At 40.0% G+C, this 17404-nt stretch overlaps 2 pseudogenes; one reads left to right on the top strand and one right to left on the bottom strand.

Moving 5' to 3' along the window:
• The window catches only part of LOC113019450 (protein NLRC3-like), a 33700-nt pseudogene extending 17327 nt beyond the window's left edge, over positions 1 to 16373 (bottom strand).
• LOC113014506 (piggyBac transposable element-derived protein 4-like) lies at positions 11064 to 11823 on the top strand (annotated as a pseudogene).
• Positions 16374 to 17404: the final 1031 nt, after the last annotated feature.

Genomic DNA, 17404 nt, shown 5'->3' with positions numbered 1-17404 from the left:
ATATAATAGAGATAAATAGGAATACCAGTGGATTGCACATTTGAGTGAGTCTATTGCACAGTCAAATATAAAAAAAAATTGCAAATATTGCACAGTTAAAGAAAGCACTACTGTTCAGTTGTTCCCGCCCTCCTTTGTCCCCCTGTTTCGTCTCCCTCTCCCCTCCAACGAGGAGTTAACGTTTTAAGACCTACCATAGAACCAAATCTGCCAAAGCTTATCTTTATTTTTTTACATGCTGTAGTGCCATTTTTGGGAGCATTTCAAGTTCGGCCAGGTAATGGCGGACATGCGATTGTTCACGCTGATGTCTATTCCAACCTAGGAAATGTTGCGAACAGCTGATCGGATCGGCAAAGCGTATTTCTGGAATATTATATTTTTGTTGCTGCAAGTGCTTTTTATGCAATTTTTGCAAAGCTATATCTGGAAGGACACTGTGACCTAGGACAAGCTAATGGCATAAGATGTAAGTACAACTCCTTTGGTTTCAGATGCAAAAAAAGTTATTGCTCTAGCTTATGTGGTTCCGGTTCTACAGAGATTTAAAAATAGTTACGCAACGCAGAGCATGCCCACTCCGACCGGTTTTAAAGGGTCAAACAGTTTGCTGGCGTGTGGGACAAAAGAATTTTTAAGTCTGTTGGTTCTTGACTTTGGGAAAAGCAACCTGTCACTGAACAGACTCCTCAGGTTGTTTATGACCTTGTGCAGAGGATGCCCAGCATTGTCCATAATGTCCAGTAGTTTCTTTAATGTCCTCTTCTCTGCCACTGTCACCATCTGGTAAAAAAGGATCTCCTTTCTTATAGAGAAGCCAGAAACCGGAGTGAGACCTGTGTGCGCTGAGCCCAGTTGCGAACTGAGAGTCACCGTCTGTGAAAAACTCCAATAAAAGCTCATAAACTGTTACAGCTGTGACGGCAGACGTGTGGGGTTATGAGTAAGGACCCAAGATACAGGCACTGTTGATGACCAGGGCAGGCACAGAACAGAAATCTAACAAATGGCAAATCTTAAAAGAAGAAATAACCAGAACAAACACGAACATAAAATATTATAAAGAAATACAAAACACTGACTCGTCAGACTCAGGACCAGGACATAAACACGAACACTATAACAGTGTGTGGTGTCCGTCTTTACAGACACTATCTTTATTTTTTTTAGACTGCGATCAGCTAGCTCTGAGTTCCCCTCTGACCTTATCAGAGGTCAGGGGGTAACTTGGAGCATAACCACCATGAAAAACCAGTCTGCAGACACCGAGGAGGGAGCCTTTCTAATTGGTAGTCATAACTATATTTATATGTTCTGAAAGGAAGTCATGAGATAGACTTGTTGCATACCTTCTTGGGATAACCTAATGAATTAAAAAACAATTAGAATTAGAAAATCAAATAATAATAGTAATCAAGAAATTATTAAAGCAATTAGTAAGTAGTAATAACTAATTAGTAATACATCTTAAATGGTAAATGGTAAATGGCCTGTATTTATATAGCGCTTTACTAGTCCCTAAGGACCCCAAAGCGCTTTACATATCCAGTCATCCACCCATTCACACACACATTCACACACTGGTGATGGCAAGCTACATTGTAGCCACAGCCACCCTGGGGCGCACTGACAGAGGTGAGGCTGCCGGACACTGGCGCCACCGGGCCCTCTGACCACCACCAGCAGGCAACGGGTGAAGTGTCTTACATCTTAACACAATTGATTCATATACCCATGGACATGCACAAACAACCACATATATGGACATACATATTGATTGAAAAATGGGAAGTAGGTGCAAACATAAATGGAAATACATGACTAATGTCTTCTGCTGCACACTTTTTCTGTCCAGGCATGTCTAGGTATGTTTGGAATCATTGAAAAAGAAAGCTGTTGTCAGTCAGATGCTTTTCCTTGTGCTATTGCATTGTGGATCAAACTCTGTGTCCATAATTCATCATATTTGACAAGATCTCCGACACCACTGGCTGAAATGCAGCCCCAAACCAGAACACCTCAGCCATTTTTGACAGATAGGTGGACTGTTGTACCTCCCCTGGACCTCCTCCATACACACTATTTATTTTTACCTGAGCCTTTTTATGGTGTAATGATTCATAGCATAGTGTAATGCAGCTTAACAAATAAACTAGCTGAAAATTTTCTCAGAAAGTGTCCAGCAACAACTGGACTGAAATTTAAAATTATTGACTAATTAATGATTAACTAAATTACCTTGCCAGAACCAATGCAAACACTAGATGAACATGCAAACTCCACACAGAAAGGCCAGATGGTGAACTTTAGCACAGAACAGTGCTAACCGCTATGCAACAATGCTGCCTCTTGAGTATTTATTTTCTTAAGTTATTCATCTTTATTTATTTATATTTATTTGATTAGACTGAAATCAATAAAGGGATGATTGGTGGGAATAGTTTGATTTACATTACATTTTACAGAGCTAAAATGTCTGAATGGTTAAACTGACCATAAAGTTTGATTAATATCTGTGATGAATAGAATTTTTTTTTCTGAACTCTTTTTTACTTTCTGTGTTTAGTTTTTGGCCAGATGGAATGAAACGCATTGGCGATTTCAGTGTGTGTGCATGAGAGCTGTATTTGTGTTTCAGTTGAATCGCTTGTCATTTCTTGGCCCCTATTCATTAATTATCCTATAGTTTGTGTTGTATTTTTAGGTAATTCAATAAGTTAGTCATGTTTCTTTGCTTTGCAGGCAAATAATTCATGTCACATTTGATTTCTTTATGGTTAACACCACTTATCCTAAATCCAAAGTACTTCCAAGAACAGATAATGATCCAGCTCAAGGGACAATCTCTTCACCTTCTGCCTTTCTGTTGTCTGTGTGTGTTTAATGTAGTTTTACTTTAAAAGACTAAGCCAGGGAATTTCAAGCTGTATGGTGCAGCTGTAATAGGTACATGCAAACTCATGGTCAGGTGTTGATTTAGAAAATATTTGAATTCCTTTTGCTTTACATTTTAAATTTCTTGGCACACATTTGCATGGGGAAGCTTTGTTTCTTTTCTGTCAACAGTTCAATGAGCAGAAGATGAAGTGATTTCCAAAAGGCACAAAGTTAGAGAGTAAACTTTCTTTTCTACATTTTAGCAGAATAGAGTTAGATTTTTATTTGATGGATTTTCATAAAAGTGACTTTTGTTTTTAGAAGTTAAAAATAATAATCAGTGTTGAAGTCTCTTGATGCAAACAGTACATTTGCACAATTTCTGCAAATGTACTGTTTATAAGATTGAGGAAACCTGCAGTCAGCTGAGACTGAAGAAGTTAATTGGATGAGCGACGAAATGTTTCTCCCACTGAAAACGCCACGTCCAGACAGACAGAATCAAACTTTGGGGACAGTATTTGAGTCATTTTTGATGCTCTGAGTTTTATGAGTAAAAGTGAAATCTGTGCAGCAAAGTTAGTGTTACCTCCTCTAACTTCCTCCAACATACAGCACAACGTGACTGATGGAAGAAAACATGAGCACGAGCATCACTTCCTTTTTGCTGAAGTGGATTTCTAACAACATCAAGCAGTTAAATCAAAGAGTTCATGTTACTAACAGCTCACCTCTCTGCAGCAGACAGAGACTGGGTTTTAAAATTAATGGGGTCAGCTTTAGACCAGTCACTCTTTAAGGACACACAGCTGGGTTCAGGTTCATGTTTAGTTCCTTGTTTTTTCCTGTATGTCCTTTGAGCCATTTGTCTCCTATGGGGATACATATTAGAAACCATGAAACATAAAAACAATTAATGAAGCATCACCATCATTTAAGTCAGACCCCAAACTGACATCAAAGAGTTCATTTTGCTAACAGCTCACCTCTCTGCAGGAGACAGAGACTGGATTGTAAAATTAATGGGGTCAGCTTTAGACCAGTCACTCTTTAATGACAAACAGCTGGGTTCAGGTTTGAGTCTCTGGGGGATCCTAAAAATAAGTGAACATTAAACATGTATAATATACAATGTGCCTCACTGTATATAAAAAGCAGATATAATTTTAGACATTCTAATATTGACAAGAACCTACCTTCTCTCAGATGTCCTTGCCCCCCCTGAATTATGAAAGAAATCCTTCACCCGGTTGCTCTTTACGGATACAGAGCTGGGTGGAGGGCCAGGTTGGTTCCTGTGAACAATGATGTAGCAGTGATGTGAGTGCTGAGCTGTGACATGGAGAAGAGTCAGGGAGAGTTAGGGATGGTAATCTCACCTCTGAGCTTTGGCCTGGCTCTCATGTTCCCCACACAGAGTGGTTTTAGAGGGAGGGACTCCCTCCTCTCCGTCCTCACACTGATCCATGCCGCTGAATTCACATCCACATGAGCTCACACACACTTTCTAACTTCACCTGCGGAGGAAACACAAAGCATTCATGTCCAAATCAACTGAGAGCTGCAGAGGTTATGTCTGATGTGTTGGACTAACATCAATCTGAGACACAGCTTTCATCAGTTTACTACAAAAAGTGTCACAGAGCCCAGTTCAGCCTCCAAATCCCTCCATTACTGTAGTCCTACAAAGCAGCAGGTCAGTCATGGCTGTAGAAATGCCAGAAAGCAACACTGCCCAGTGTCCCAGGTTAACTGGTTTTAATGTAAACTTGCTAGATCCTTTAATGTGTTCCAGATGTTGCATCTACAGATTTCTTGGTTTCTCCGAGTAGATTATGGTCAGTGTTGGGGAGTAACGGAATATATTTACCGGTGCTATGTATTTAAAATAGAAAATATGAACTGTATTCTGTTACAGTTAACATTTTAAAAGGTGGTGTTCAGAATACAGTTACTTTGTTGAAATAAATGGATTACACAGTGGTCTTTTCCTGTTTTATGTGCTAGGCTATTCCCTCTCTATTTTTGGTAATTTCATGCCAGTGGAAACCCAAACAAAACACGCATTAAGAGGCTCTAATGCCTGTATGTCTTTATCTTTGTGGCCCATGTCACCTCTACTTGCATAATACATTATGACCTGAAGACATATTTTGAAAAATTATTTAATATGAAGGTAATAGGCAGAGTGTTACAGGCATCGCCCTAAAGAATGTAGCCTCATGGGCAGTGTAGTCCATGCTGCAGGGAGAATGGATGCATATACCCGTTATGTGTCTGTGAGCGCCAGGGAGGGAAAAAAGGGAAAACTACAAGTTGTCACCGACCAGAAACGGGAGCTGGAAGCATGTAAATATAATAATAACCACTGCAGTCAAAAAGAGTACCTGATAAGCCCAGTTGTAAGTAAGCTATTAAAACTTGACTGTACACTTTGTTTGTGTTTTCCTCGACTACGAGCCCGACACGGAACCCAACATATTAGTCAGAGGTCCCTTTACTACGGTTCGGAGCCGCGAACCTGTTTTATATGCGTGCAGGATAGTTTTCTACACGAGATCGCTGCAAAAAGTGCAGCCTTACCTAATGTTCACCCTACTGTTAGTCATTAAGATTTAAAAATATAGTTGGTATTGGTATGGCAGGTGACCTTCAGTAATAGTAATAAATCACACAGCAATAGTACATTCACGTAGTTGTAAAAAGCATGATAATATATTAAGTAATCCAAAGTATTCAGAATATGTTACTCTCATTGAGTAACGGAATACGTTACAAAATACATTTTGGAGCATGTATTCTGTAATCTGTAGTGGAATACATTTTAAAAGTAACCTTCCCGAAACTGATTATGTTACATGATTTAACCAGATTAAAGACCTCACAGAAAAAAAGCTCTCTCAGGTTAACATGTATATGTGCATAAATGTCAGTATTATCCTTCAATACCAATTTTTTTTGATTAAAATTATTTTTACATTAGTTAAAATAGTAAAGCAGCCCTCTGGCTGGAGTCAAACCTTTGAGTCTCTGTGACATAAATTTACAAGTTGGGTTTTTCCGTCTGACACCATCGAGCAGATCGCCTGAGCTTTGAGTATACTGGCAAACATGGTGTTAACTCTGTCCGCTGTTTAACACCTACTGCAGATTCAGAACACATGCCCATGATTCCCGGTAATGGTGTGAGACTGAGGACAATTACATTATTGAATAAGGTGTTATGGGGCAGCATGGTGGCACGGTGGTTAGCACTGTTGCCGCACAGCAAGAAGGTCCTGAGTTCAATTCCATCATCAGGCCGGGGTCTTTCTCTGTGGAGTTTGCATGTGTTTCCATGTTTGCCAGGGTTCTCCCTGGGTACTCAGGATTCCTCCCACAGTCCAAAGACATGTAGTAGTGGGGATAGGTTAATTGGTTAATCTAAATTGCGCATAGGTGTGAATATGTGAGTGTGAATGGTTGTCTGTGTGTTGGCCCTGCGACGGACTGGCGACCTGTTCATCACAGTTGTCACTATACCCTGCCGCTCGCCCTATGACAGCTGGGATAGGCTCGTGTGCCCCCCGCGACCCTGGAAATGATAAGCGGAAGTGAATGGATGGATGGATGAATAAGGTGTTATGAAGAACACACACACAGTCTGTCAGTGTTGTGTGGGTTTATCTCTTTAACTCAATAAATGAGCTGACCGAGAATAAAAGTCAGTGATTCAGAAATAAACTGGTGACTCCACGACAGCAATCTCACAAATAAACATGTTCTTTGTTTCTCTGTTTGAGACCATGTTACTGAGCAGGCAGGTGTTAAACAGGTGAACAGGTGAACACCATGTATGCAGGTAAACTCAAACATCCATTTAGCTGCTCGGTGCTTTCAGAAGGAAGATGTCAGCTTGTGATTTAAATCGCAGCAAACACACATGTTCAAGTCAAGCTAGACGGCAGCTGTTGTTGTTTATCTGTAAAGTCTTTCATCTGATCAAATTATGTCAGAGTCTCACATAAATTAATGAATCCGCAACATCTGGAACTCAGAGACTGGGATATGTAAACAAATCTAGACCAATTAACATAAAATCCAGTTAACTACTAGGACCAAGCTGACTGCTTATAGAGTTCAACTTTAACTGCTAGCTGCTCTGCTAGCTAAGCTAACTAGTGTTAAATTTCAAAGTAAAGAAATGATGTGATGCTGCTTGGAGGTACGTCACAGATTAGCAGCATTTAGTTATTCAGCATTATATTCAATCCTTATTATCTGCTACTCTCACCTGACAACTGTTTATGTTGTTTTTCTATTTATGTTTATCTGTACGGCTAATATGTTATTCACTAAGTGGGCCCACATCGTCATCTTAGCATTGAAGGAGTTTTAGTAGCTAATGGTGAGTGCTTGGACATGAACTGAGCTGTGGTTTGGGGAAGGCCCTTCACAGCAATGTGGCCTCATTCATACTATGCACTATACCCCCTTTTTAACTAGGGCTGGGTATCGTCACTGATTTCTAGAATCGATTCGATGCCGATTCACAAGGTCCCGAATCGATTCAATCCACGATTCGATTAAATTCGATTCGATTTAAATCTGGGAAATTTTGCCTCAGACAGTCAGAAATATTATAATTCAGATCAGTACATTTACATATTTTTGTATCTATAAAAAGGAAGCTGACACTTTCCAGACTTTATCAAAGGTGTGAGCATCACAGCAGATGCCTTTGTGTCAAAGTAGCTGAAGATAAAGTGATAAAGTGAAAAAAACATGAAGGTGGTTTTCCTGGCCTGGGATTTTATAAAAATATTCTGCAGTACATCAAAAACTAAAGAAAACCATTAATCAACATATGAACATTACCTCTGACGTTACAACGGTTTTATTAGAGACACAGCTAAGCGTTTTGCATTTTGCACAATTTTAAAAAGTTTAAATTTGTTCAGAAGCCTATTGAACAGCAGAAATTAGGTTTTCTTTTCGGAAGTAAGTAAAAGGGAAAAAAACAGCGGCCGACAGAGCTGTAAACAACGGTAGAAGCGAATAATGCAGAAAATGGTTGTCATGGTAATGGGAGCATTGCCAGCAGAAGGATCATCTCCAAATAGGAGAAGCCCAGAAAGTTACAGAATAAACATGAGCCACCCTAAACTGTTTGGACTAATCACCTAAGTGTCTGGTTTATCCCACATAACAAGATTTTATTGTTTGGGTGTGGGGCTCTTTGTTTGTTGGTGACTCCTGAGCGAGCAGAGAGACATGGCAGCTGTTTTTTAAATTTTTTTTAACTTTTTTAACACCGTTTAGCGCCGTCACCTATACCGTGCTGGAGCAGCAGGAACACCTGTCATGGTACTGGGTCTGCGACCCAGTGTTGTGTGCATTTTAGTTTTATTTCACTGATTGTTGTACTTTTTCTCCATGTTTCCTGTTTTATTTTGAAGGAGTCTTTTGTTCTCTGTCTTTGTAATTAGTTTCACTTCCCCTGTCCTGTCATTGGTTTCATGTGTGTCAGCTGTTTCCCCTTGTGTTTCCACTTCACCTGATTACCTCTGGTGTATTTAAGACCTCTGTTTTCTGTATGTCATTGTCAGGTCTTCTGTTGTTTCCACCGTAGTCTTAGTCAAAGTCATAGTCCTTGTCATAGTTTCACAGTGTTTCTTAGTTTGCTTAGTGTTTTATGTTTAACTCCTGAAATCATGCAAATAAAGGATCGCTTTTTGTTCAAACTGCACTCCTGTGTCAGCATCTGCATCTGGGTCCTGAAATAATTGCACACTGGTGAACCCCGGTGAACGACTTGACACAAAATGGACCCAGCAGATGCTGCTCAGCACTAGAAATGGTTTCTGTTCAACCTTTCCAGTTTGAACAAGAACAATCCGGGAGAGAGAATGAAAACAGTCAACCAGTACTTAGTTTAGATGAAGATGAAAACAATCCGTCACACCAGGATGCGAGAGTGAGGGAAAACTACTGGTGTCTATGTGGCTACTGCTTGCCAATGGCAGCGGCGACTGAGAGTGTTTGTTGTAAAGAACTCAGTTTTATGGCAGTAGCTATCCATGGTATTACATAACCGCAAGATAAAAACATTAATAGAATTCAAATTTTTATTATACAGTGAAATTATGATATCGTTATTTTTACAGATTCTCCATGCAACACCAGTGCACCAAAACTTTGAAGCCATCGTGCCAAACTAGGTATCCCCGACAGAATTTGTTTCCCCTGCGTCGGGTGCAAACACTGGCCTTTCGAAATCATGGACTAACAGTATCCCACGTTCGTGATTTGTAGTTCATAAACACTTCTTACTAACTACTTCAGAAATTTTGGAGATGTTAGCTCTTTATACAGTAAAGTTACAGTGGGATGCAAATAATATCAGGGTGATTCTACCACAATTTGCTCCCCCTGTCCAAAGACGTATTGCTCCTGAAATTTTGGAGGTTTTATCTCAGTACAGTTCTGTACAGTTACAGAAGGATACAAATAATGATCAGTCAAAATGTCATTGGTTTATTTAAATGATCCCATCCGATGTTTTACCAAGGTCCCAACGCAGGGTAAACAAATTCTGTCGGGGAGACATAATCTGGCACGCCACTGGCAAGCAGTAGCCGCATGGAGACCAGTAGTTTTCCCTCACTCTCGTGTCCTCGTGTGATGGATTGCTTTCATCTTCATCTAAACTAAGTACTGGTTGACTATTTTCATTCTCTCTCTCGGATTGCTGTGGTTCAAACTGGAAAGGTTGAACAGAAGCTGCTGCTAACTGTGAACTCGATGCGGTGCGACCGTGTGACGTCACTACCCAGAGTGCATTGAGAAGTAAAGTTCTACAAGTGAGTCCTCTTGTTCTCACAAGTCTGAGCTCCTCACTGAACTTCAGCGTCATACCAACAAGTCCAGTCAAGAGCAGTCAGTGAGTCCTTATTAGGACTGGGTTTAGTGTGTGCGACTGCAGCCTGAGACTGTTGACTCCTGATAATGTGACAACACTCATCAGGAAATATTGAAGATTAACAAAAAACTGATGGAGTGATTAGAGGAACAAATGACTTTCAGTCAGGAGTAAATAAGCAATTTTTCAGTAAAAACGTGAGAAATGATGTTTTATTATGTTAAGGGTCAATTTGACCCATTCCAGTTTTTGTGTTGACCAAAGTACTGGTCCTCCTTTCTTTTTCTTCATGAAAGTTTATGACCTTTTCTCATCTGGGGTCATGAACTGGTGTGTAAAATATGGACACTTTGATGTGTCCCGGAATGTCTCTGCAATGTTTGTATACAAAGATGATGTTGTGGGTCAATTTGACACACACACTTTTATGTAAGTGAAAAGTTGTTTAGATCAAAAATAAACATTTCTCTTTGAAGTACTTTGTTTTGACTGCCACTGAATATACATTCAGACGCAGGTGTGTATGCAAGAAATTCCTGCCCTTTCTCGCCTATTCCTGTCACTGTTCTCATGTCATTTCAACAGACTAAAAATGAGCTCCAGAAGGTTGAAGGCTGAAGAAGCTTTATCATTGCTCTTCAACTGGGATAGTGATGAAGAAGAAGATGTTTCAGAGACTGAGGATCTTTCAGAGGCCGAGGACAATGTTATTGATGGTCCAGACTGCCAGTTTTCAGACGAGGAGGATGATTCTGAGAGGGACTGTACCGCTATCTCCACATCAAATGAAAACCAAGGAATGCAGCAATCATCATCCACAGAGGAGACATGGACATCTAAAGATAGTAATATAAAATGGTCATTATCACCACACCGAAGTCAAGGTAGGCTGTCATCTTCTAATATCATCAAAATGACTCCTGGTCCTACAAGATTTGCCATCACACGAGTTGATGATATTCAATCAGCATTTCAACTCTTCACATCCCCTCCAATAGAAAGAATTATACTGGACATGACTAACTTGGAGGGGAGGCGTGTATTTCAAGAGAAATGGAAGCCACTGGATCAGACTGACTTGCATGCTTATATTGGAATATCTGATATTAGCTGGAGTATACAGGTCCAAGGGAGAAGCAACTGCAAGTCTATGGAATGAAGAGAATGGAAGGCCAATCTTTCAAGCAACAAATGTCATTTCTCAAGATATCTCATGTGATCAGATTTGACAACCACGAAACCAGAGCTGGTTGATGTGTAAGAGACAAACTTGCTGCAATCACAGATGATAAATAAATGGGATAAATGGGTGGAAATTCTACCTTTGTTGTACAACCCTGGTTCCCACGTTACTGTTGATGAGCGCCTTGTCCCATTCAGGGGTCGCTGTCCTTTCTGACAGTATATGCCCAACAAGCCAGCCAAGTATTGCATCAAAATATGGGTAGCCTTGTGATGCAAAATCTAGCTATGCATGGAATATGAAAGTGTACACTGGAAAGCTACCTGGAGGAGCATCTGAGAAGAATCAGGGGATGTGTGTGGTGCTGCAGATGAGTGAAGGGCTGCAAGGGGATAACATCACCTGTGACAATTTCTTTACATCCTACTGGCTTGGAGAGGAACTTCTGAAGAGAAAGCTGACTATGTTGGGAAAAATCAGAAGAAAAAAGCCAGAACTTCCCAGTGAAATTTTGAAGATGCAGGGAAGATCTCTGCATTACTCAATATTTCTTTTCACTGAGAAAGCAACAGTTGTTTCATACTGCCCAAAGATAAATAACAATGTTCTTGTCATGAGCACAATGCACACAGATGCATGTCTGAGCACAAGAGAAGACAAAAAACCACAAATGATCCTAGACTACAACTCCACCAAAGGAGGAGTAGACAATCTTGACAAAGTCACAGCAACATACAGCTGCCAGTGCAAGACAGGTCTTTGGCCCTTGGAAATTTTCCACATTTTGGATGTGTCTGCTTACAATGCCTATGTCCTGTGGAGTGAAATCCACCAATATTGGAATGCGGGTAAATTGTTCTGACGTCGGCTTTTCCTGGAAGAACTGGGAAAAAGTCTTGTCACTCCCAAGATCCAGATGCGAGTCAGACCAGCTCAATCCCCAGCAGCATCAGCTGTCATTGAAAAGGTTAAGTGTGCACCATCCAACCAATCTGTAGTGGATCCAGTGGATACGGGTGTAAAGAAATGGAAAAGATGCCAGGTCTGTCCCTCACGAGAAGACATTAAAACAAGCACTTTTTGTAAGAAATGCAAGAAGTACATCTGCAAAAAGCACACAGTTACATTCTGTCCATCATGTGGACAAAATTGAAAATGTTGCATTTGCTAAAGCATATAGTTAGGACTGGATCAGGTGACCCTGAATCCTCCCTTAGTTATGTTGCAATAGGCGTAGGCTGCCGGGGGATTCCCATGATGCATTGAGTTTTTCCTTTCCAGTCCCTTTTCTCACTCACTATGTATTAATAGACATTGCATTGGATCATACCTGTTATTAATCTCTGTCTCTCTTCCACAGCATGTCTTTATCCCGTCTTCCTTATCTCACCCCAACCTGTCGCAGCAGATGGCTGTCCCTCCCTGAGCCTGGTTCTGCCAGAGGTTTCTTCCTGTTAAAAGGGAGTTTTTCCTTCCTACTGTCACCGAAGTGTTTGCTCATAGGGGGTCATTTGATTGTTGGGTTTTTCTCTGTATGTATTGTTGTAGGGTCTACCTTACAATATAAAGCACCTTGAGGCGACTCTTGCTGTGATTTGATGCTATATAAATAAAATTGAGTTGAATTTGATTATTTTACAGCCCATACTTAAGACCAAAATAAAGATGAGAATATTACACAAAATATTTTCATTTAAAAAACAAGTAAAATATTCTTTTAAATTCAATTCAATTTTATTTATATAGCGCCAAATCACAACAGCAGTTGCCTCAAGGTGCTTTATATGGTACAGCAGATCGTACAATAATGAGAGCTGCTCCATCCAAAGTGGGATGGATGCCGTCTCTCCTAACAAGACCAGGTTTCCTCCAGAAGGTTTGCCAATTATCTTTGAAGCCCACACTGTTTTTTGGATACCACTCAGACAGCCAGCAATTTAAGGAGAACATGCGGCTAAACATGTCACTCCTGGTCTGCTTGGGGTGGGGACCAGAGAAAACTACAGAGTCCGACATTGTTTTGGCAAAGTTACACACGGATTCAATATTGATTTTAGTGACCTCTGATTGGTGTAACCAGGTGTCATTACTGCGACGTGAATTATGATTTTACTGAATCTACGTTTACCCTTAGCCAGCAGTTTTAAATTTCCCTCAATGTCGCCTGCTCTGGCCCCTGGAAGACAATTGACTATGGTTGCCGGTGTCTCTAGCTTCACATGTCTGAGAACAGAATCACCAATTACCAGAGTGTCACAGAGTGGTCGGGTGTATCGCAGAGTGGGGAAAAACGGTTAGACACATGAACAGGTTGGTGGTGTACCTGGGGCTTCTGTTTAGGACTATGCTTCCTCCTCATCATCAGCCAGCCGCCCTCTTTCCTCAGCTGCTTGGGCTACACTATCTTCGGCTGCACCAGCTACAGGGGCCTGGCTAGCTACGGATAAATCAAGGGTGCGAAGCCGAGTCTTTAATTCAGTAATCCTGGCCTCCAGAGCTGCAAATATGCTACATGTGTTACAGGTATCATTACTGCTAAAGGAGGCCAAGGAGTAGCTAAACATCTGACACAATGAGCAGGAAAGTGCAGGAGGGACAGGTGAAGAGAAATCTGCAACCTTCCCTGTGGTCAACAACAGACACACATTTTGCCCTTATCGTGGACTAAACCAATCAGAGATAGTCAGGGGCGGGACCTCTCTGATTGGCCGTAGTCCAGTTGAAAGTGCAGGTGGAAGTGGGAGGTGAGTAGGTTGAATAAAGCGATATCAATTCATTAAATCCTGAATCAACTTTTAAATATAACTGTGTTTTGCCAGATTAAAGCTCACAAAACCATTTCAACAACAACCAAACAGCAAATGAGAGCAGGTACACGGATTCCACACAAAGACGTAAACACAGAACGGACCCGACGCATCAGATTCAACTTTGTCTTTCTCGACTTTCTCACCCGACGGCCCGCAGACGGACACGCTGTTGGAGCTTAGCGGTTCTGATGCGTCCGGTCTGCGCTGTGATTACGTCTTTTTGCGTTGATTCTGAGCTGCAGGTTTTGTCTCTCCAACCAAAATTCACTGAGCCAGCAGCAAAACAAGCAGCAAACTGCGCTTCACATTTGATCAATGTCGTCATGAATTTTGCTGTTTTGCTTCCACGACTATTAAAATCACACTTCATGCACAGCTAGCTCTCTCTCTATCTCTCTCTGTACTTCAAGAACAGCTTCCCGTCTCCAATCTCTGTTTTCTGTATTATTCATTCGCTTATTACCCACCAGTCTACCGTTGTTTACAGCGCTGTGGCTGCTGTCTTTTTCTTTTCTTTTTTTCACTTAAATGACTTCGGACAAGAAAGCCTATTTTTTCTGTTGTTCAATACTGAAGAAATTTAAACTTTATATGCAGAACATTGTAGAATATTTTTAAGGTTATCTGCTATAAAAAGCCAGACCAGGAAAATCTCCTTCATGTTTTTCTGTGTTTTATTCTCAGTTACTTTCACACAAAGGCATCTGCTGTGATGTTCACAATTCTGATGAAGTCAGTACTGATAAATGATCAGAATTATAATATTTCTGACTGTCTGAGGCTAAGTTGAATCGAATCGGGACTTTGAAAACCGGAATCAAATGGATTATAGAAATCAGTGATGATACCCAGCCCTTGTGAGCAGCCTAGGCACGACAGAAGTGGATGTAGCTGTAATAGGAAAAGAACTATTGCTAACTTTTCTGTTAAGTTAAGGCCTGATCCTTCTGAAATTCATAGCCAGAGGGCTGACACGGTGTCATCAATCTTTGAATGCTGAAAAAGCACAGTGTATCCAGAAAAACACATGTTATATAAATTATTATATAATTTGTGTGCGCCTAACTTTTGTGCCGGTACGCCTAACTCTTTAAAGTTGGGCATACCGGTACGCCCATGGTAAAAGGTTAGTCTAGAGCCCTGTACTATGAAAAAAGTTTTGAACTGTTTATGAAAACAGTTTTTAATTAAATTGCTAAGCAGATAAGCTACTCAAAAACACCACTGTGTTTGAGCAGGAACAGGACGTGATAGCAAACACCAAGTGACAGTGCCACCAAGAGTCAGGAGTTGCATTTAGTCAGTAATTAGGTTTCAGTTTCCAAACTGGTTAAGATGAAGTTCCTTTTTTTCCTTTAAATGTTGCACCGACTCAATCAGTGAATTATGAAAGAAAAAGCCTTAAACATTTCTAAACTGTCATTTCAGTTAAACTATTGTGTGAATAATATATTTGATAGTTTTCACCCAGGTGTTAGAGCTCGCCATAACACAGAAAGTGTCCTCATCAAGGTCATCATGACTAACAGCTGATATGACTGCTCAGTTCTGTGTGTTTAAATTTTTTAAAAGTATTTAAGAATGCAGCCAGAATGCTCCTACACTGTCTACAGACCTTTTATTAGGATTCATGATCTTGTTTTCATCTCTTTGATTCATCAAACAAACAAAACTTTCTCTGTGGCTGAATGCTTACTTCTCTGGCAGCCAATGCGTCTTTTATTTTTGATTTACATAATTCCTTCACAGTTAGATGACACACAGTTATATGTCCCTCTGCTATAAAAAGAATCCTGTGCTGCTTAAACAGGGGAGGCATGACCAAACAATGATCACAAATTTCCAACCATCCTCCCCTGACTCTCAGTTCTGCAGCACAATATACATATGAACAGCATTAACAGAGAACAATATATAAAATGTACAAATATACAAACTGGTGTAAAAAAAAAAAGAAGAAGAAAAAGTAAATATGTAATAAACAGTGTTATGGATATCAGATGACCAGGAAGTCCCTTGATTAAGTTCCTCTTCAGATACTAACATCTTAGCAATCACTGTTTCATGAGAGTACATATAGAAAACAACACAAAACAATAGAGCATGTGATCATCTCATTAATTAATAAAATATTAATAAAATATAAAAATAAAAATGCTCTTCATTAATAACGTCAGCTGTTTCTGGTTTACTGTCATGTTCAGCACATAAATATGTGATGCAATACTTCGATTGTGTAAGGAAAAGGGGAAATATTTCAATAAAGCAGACGTGCTTCAAGAGAGCAGAGAAGAAAATCAACTTTTAGTGCTTTAAGTTACAAAAGCAGGTCAAACCTTTCAAAACAACCTGTTTCTAACATTTCATGAAAACATGAATTCAAAAACAGCTCTGCTGATTCCAGAATTATACTCACACACTAACAGATGGAAGAAGGTTTAACTCTCGTTGGTACAGCTGTGAGTCTGTTAGCGTGAACTACAGAAGGGAAGATTTATGCTGTTTGTGCTCGAACTACGTTGCACACAGCTGATGTTAACCATGAAAATATTACAGACTGAAAAACATTACCTTCACATGCAGCTTCACACGGAGACGATCATCTGACACCGATTTCAGGAAAGAGAAGTGAAACACTCCCAGACATGTTTTTGAGAAAGTTCAGAATCAGCTAATCGGGAACTGGTCGATTAGGAGAGTATTTTCTATTTTATCTTTAGAAATATCTATAAAATGTTAGAGGCATTTGATGTAGTTTGACTTGCTTTCGCTGCACTGTTGTTCTCAAATCTTAAATGAGTTCACTTTGTTGAATATCAGGAAAACTCAAGCAGTTTTTTAAGCCAGTGAAAATACACTGATGGTCACACTGACATTTAAATTGTTCGCTATGTAACATGGAGAAAATATTCCACTTTAAAAGTTGCATATAGATAAAACACAAGGCGCAGTGAGTTTCCCTTTCCAGACAAACCAAGTGTAAATGTTGTCACGGCGGGGTGCGCAAGTGTGTTCGTTTATATGACCCAGAAGCAGACGCAGAGGGCTTGCAGGTGTTAACAAAAGGTGAACCTTTATTTGGCTGTAAGCAATAGCAAAAATGAACCTAAGAAAACGAAGAAGACTGAAAACACTCAGACTGAGTAAAAGACTACGACACTTAGTGAAAACACCACGAAGAAACTGTGAACACAGAGTAAACTGTGAAACACAATGACTGTAACAATGATGATGATAACCTGACACTAACTGAACGGAAACACACAGACTAAATACACATAAGGAGTGATCAAGGGAAGTGCAATCACATGGGAAAACACCTGACAACAATGAACATAATGACAGGATAGGGAAAATGAAACTAAATATGATGAACCAAAAAACACCGGACTCTTTCAAAATAAAACAGGAAACATGGAGATGTAGACATGACACAAACTTGACAATGAGAACACACAGACCTAAAACATGACAGATAAGACACACGTAACAACCAGGGGAACTTTGACACAGGCGTGATCACACAAGGTGAACCTGATAAACCATGAACTAAAACTGTAAACTAGGCATGACCAAATTTATCTAGATTGAAGAAAAAACTAGAATATAGATGAAATAACAGGATAACGTGAA

Source organism: Astatotilapia calliptera, chromosome 3 (assembly GCF_900246225.1).
Source record: "Astatotilapia calliptera chromosome 3, fAstCal1.2, whole genome shotgun sequence".
NCBI classification, from domain to species: domain Eukaryota; kingdom Metazoa; phylum Chordata; class Actinopteri; order Cichliformes; family Cichlidae; genus Astatotilapia; species Astatotilapia calliptera.
Note: the sequence above shows the minus strand (reverse complement) of the source record. Positions and strands in the feature narration are given on the sequence as shown.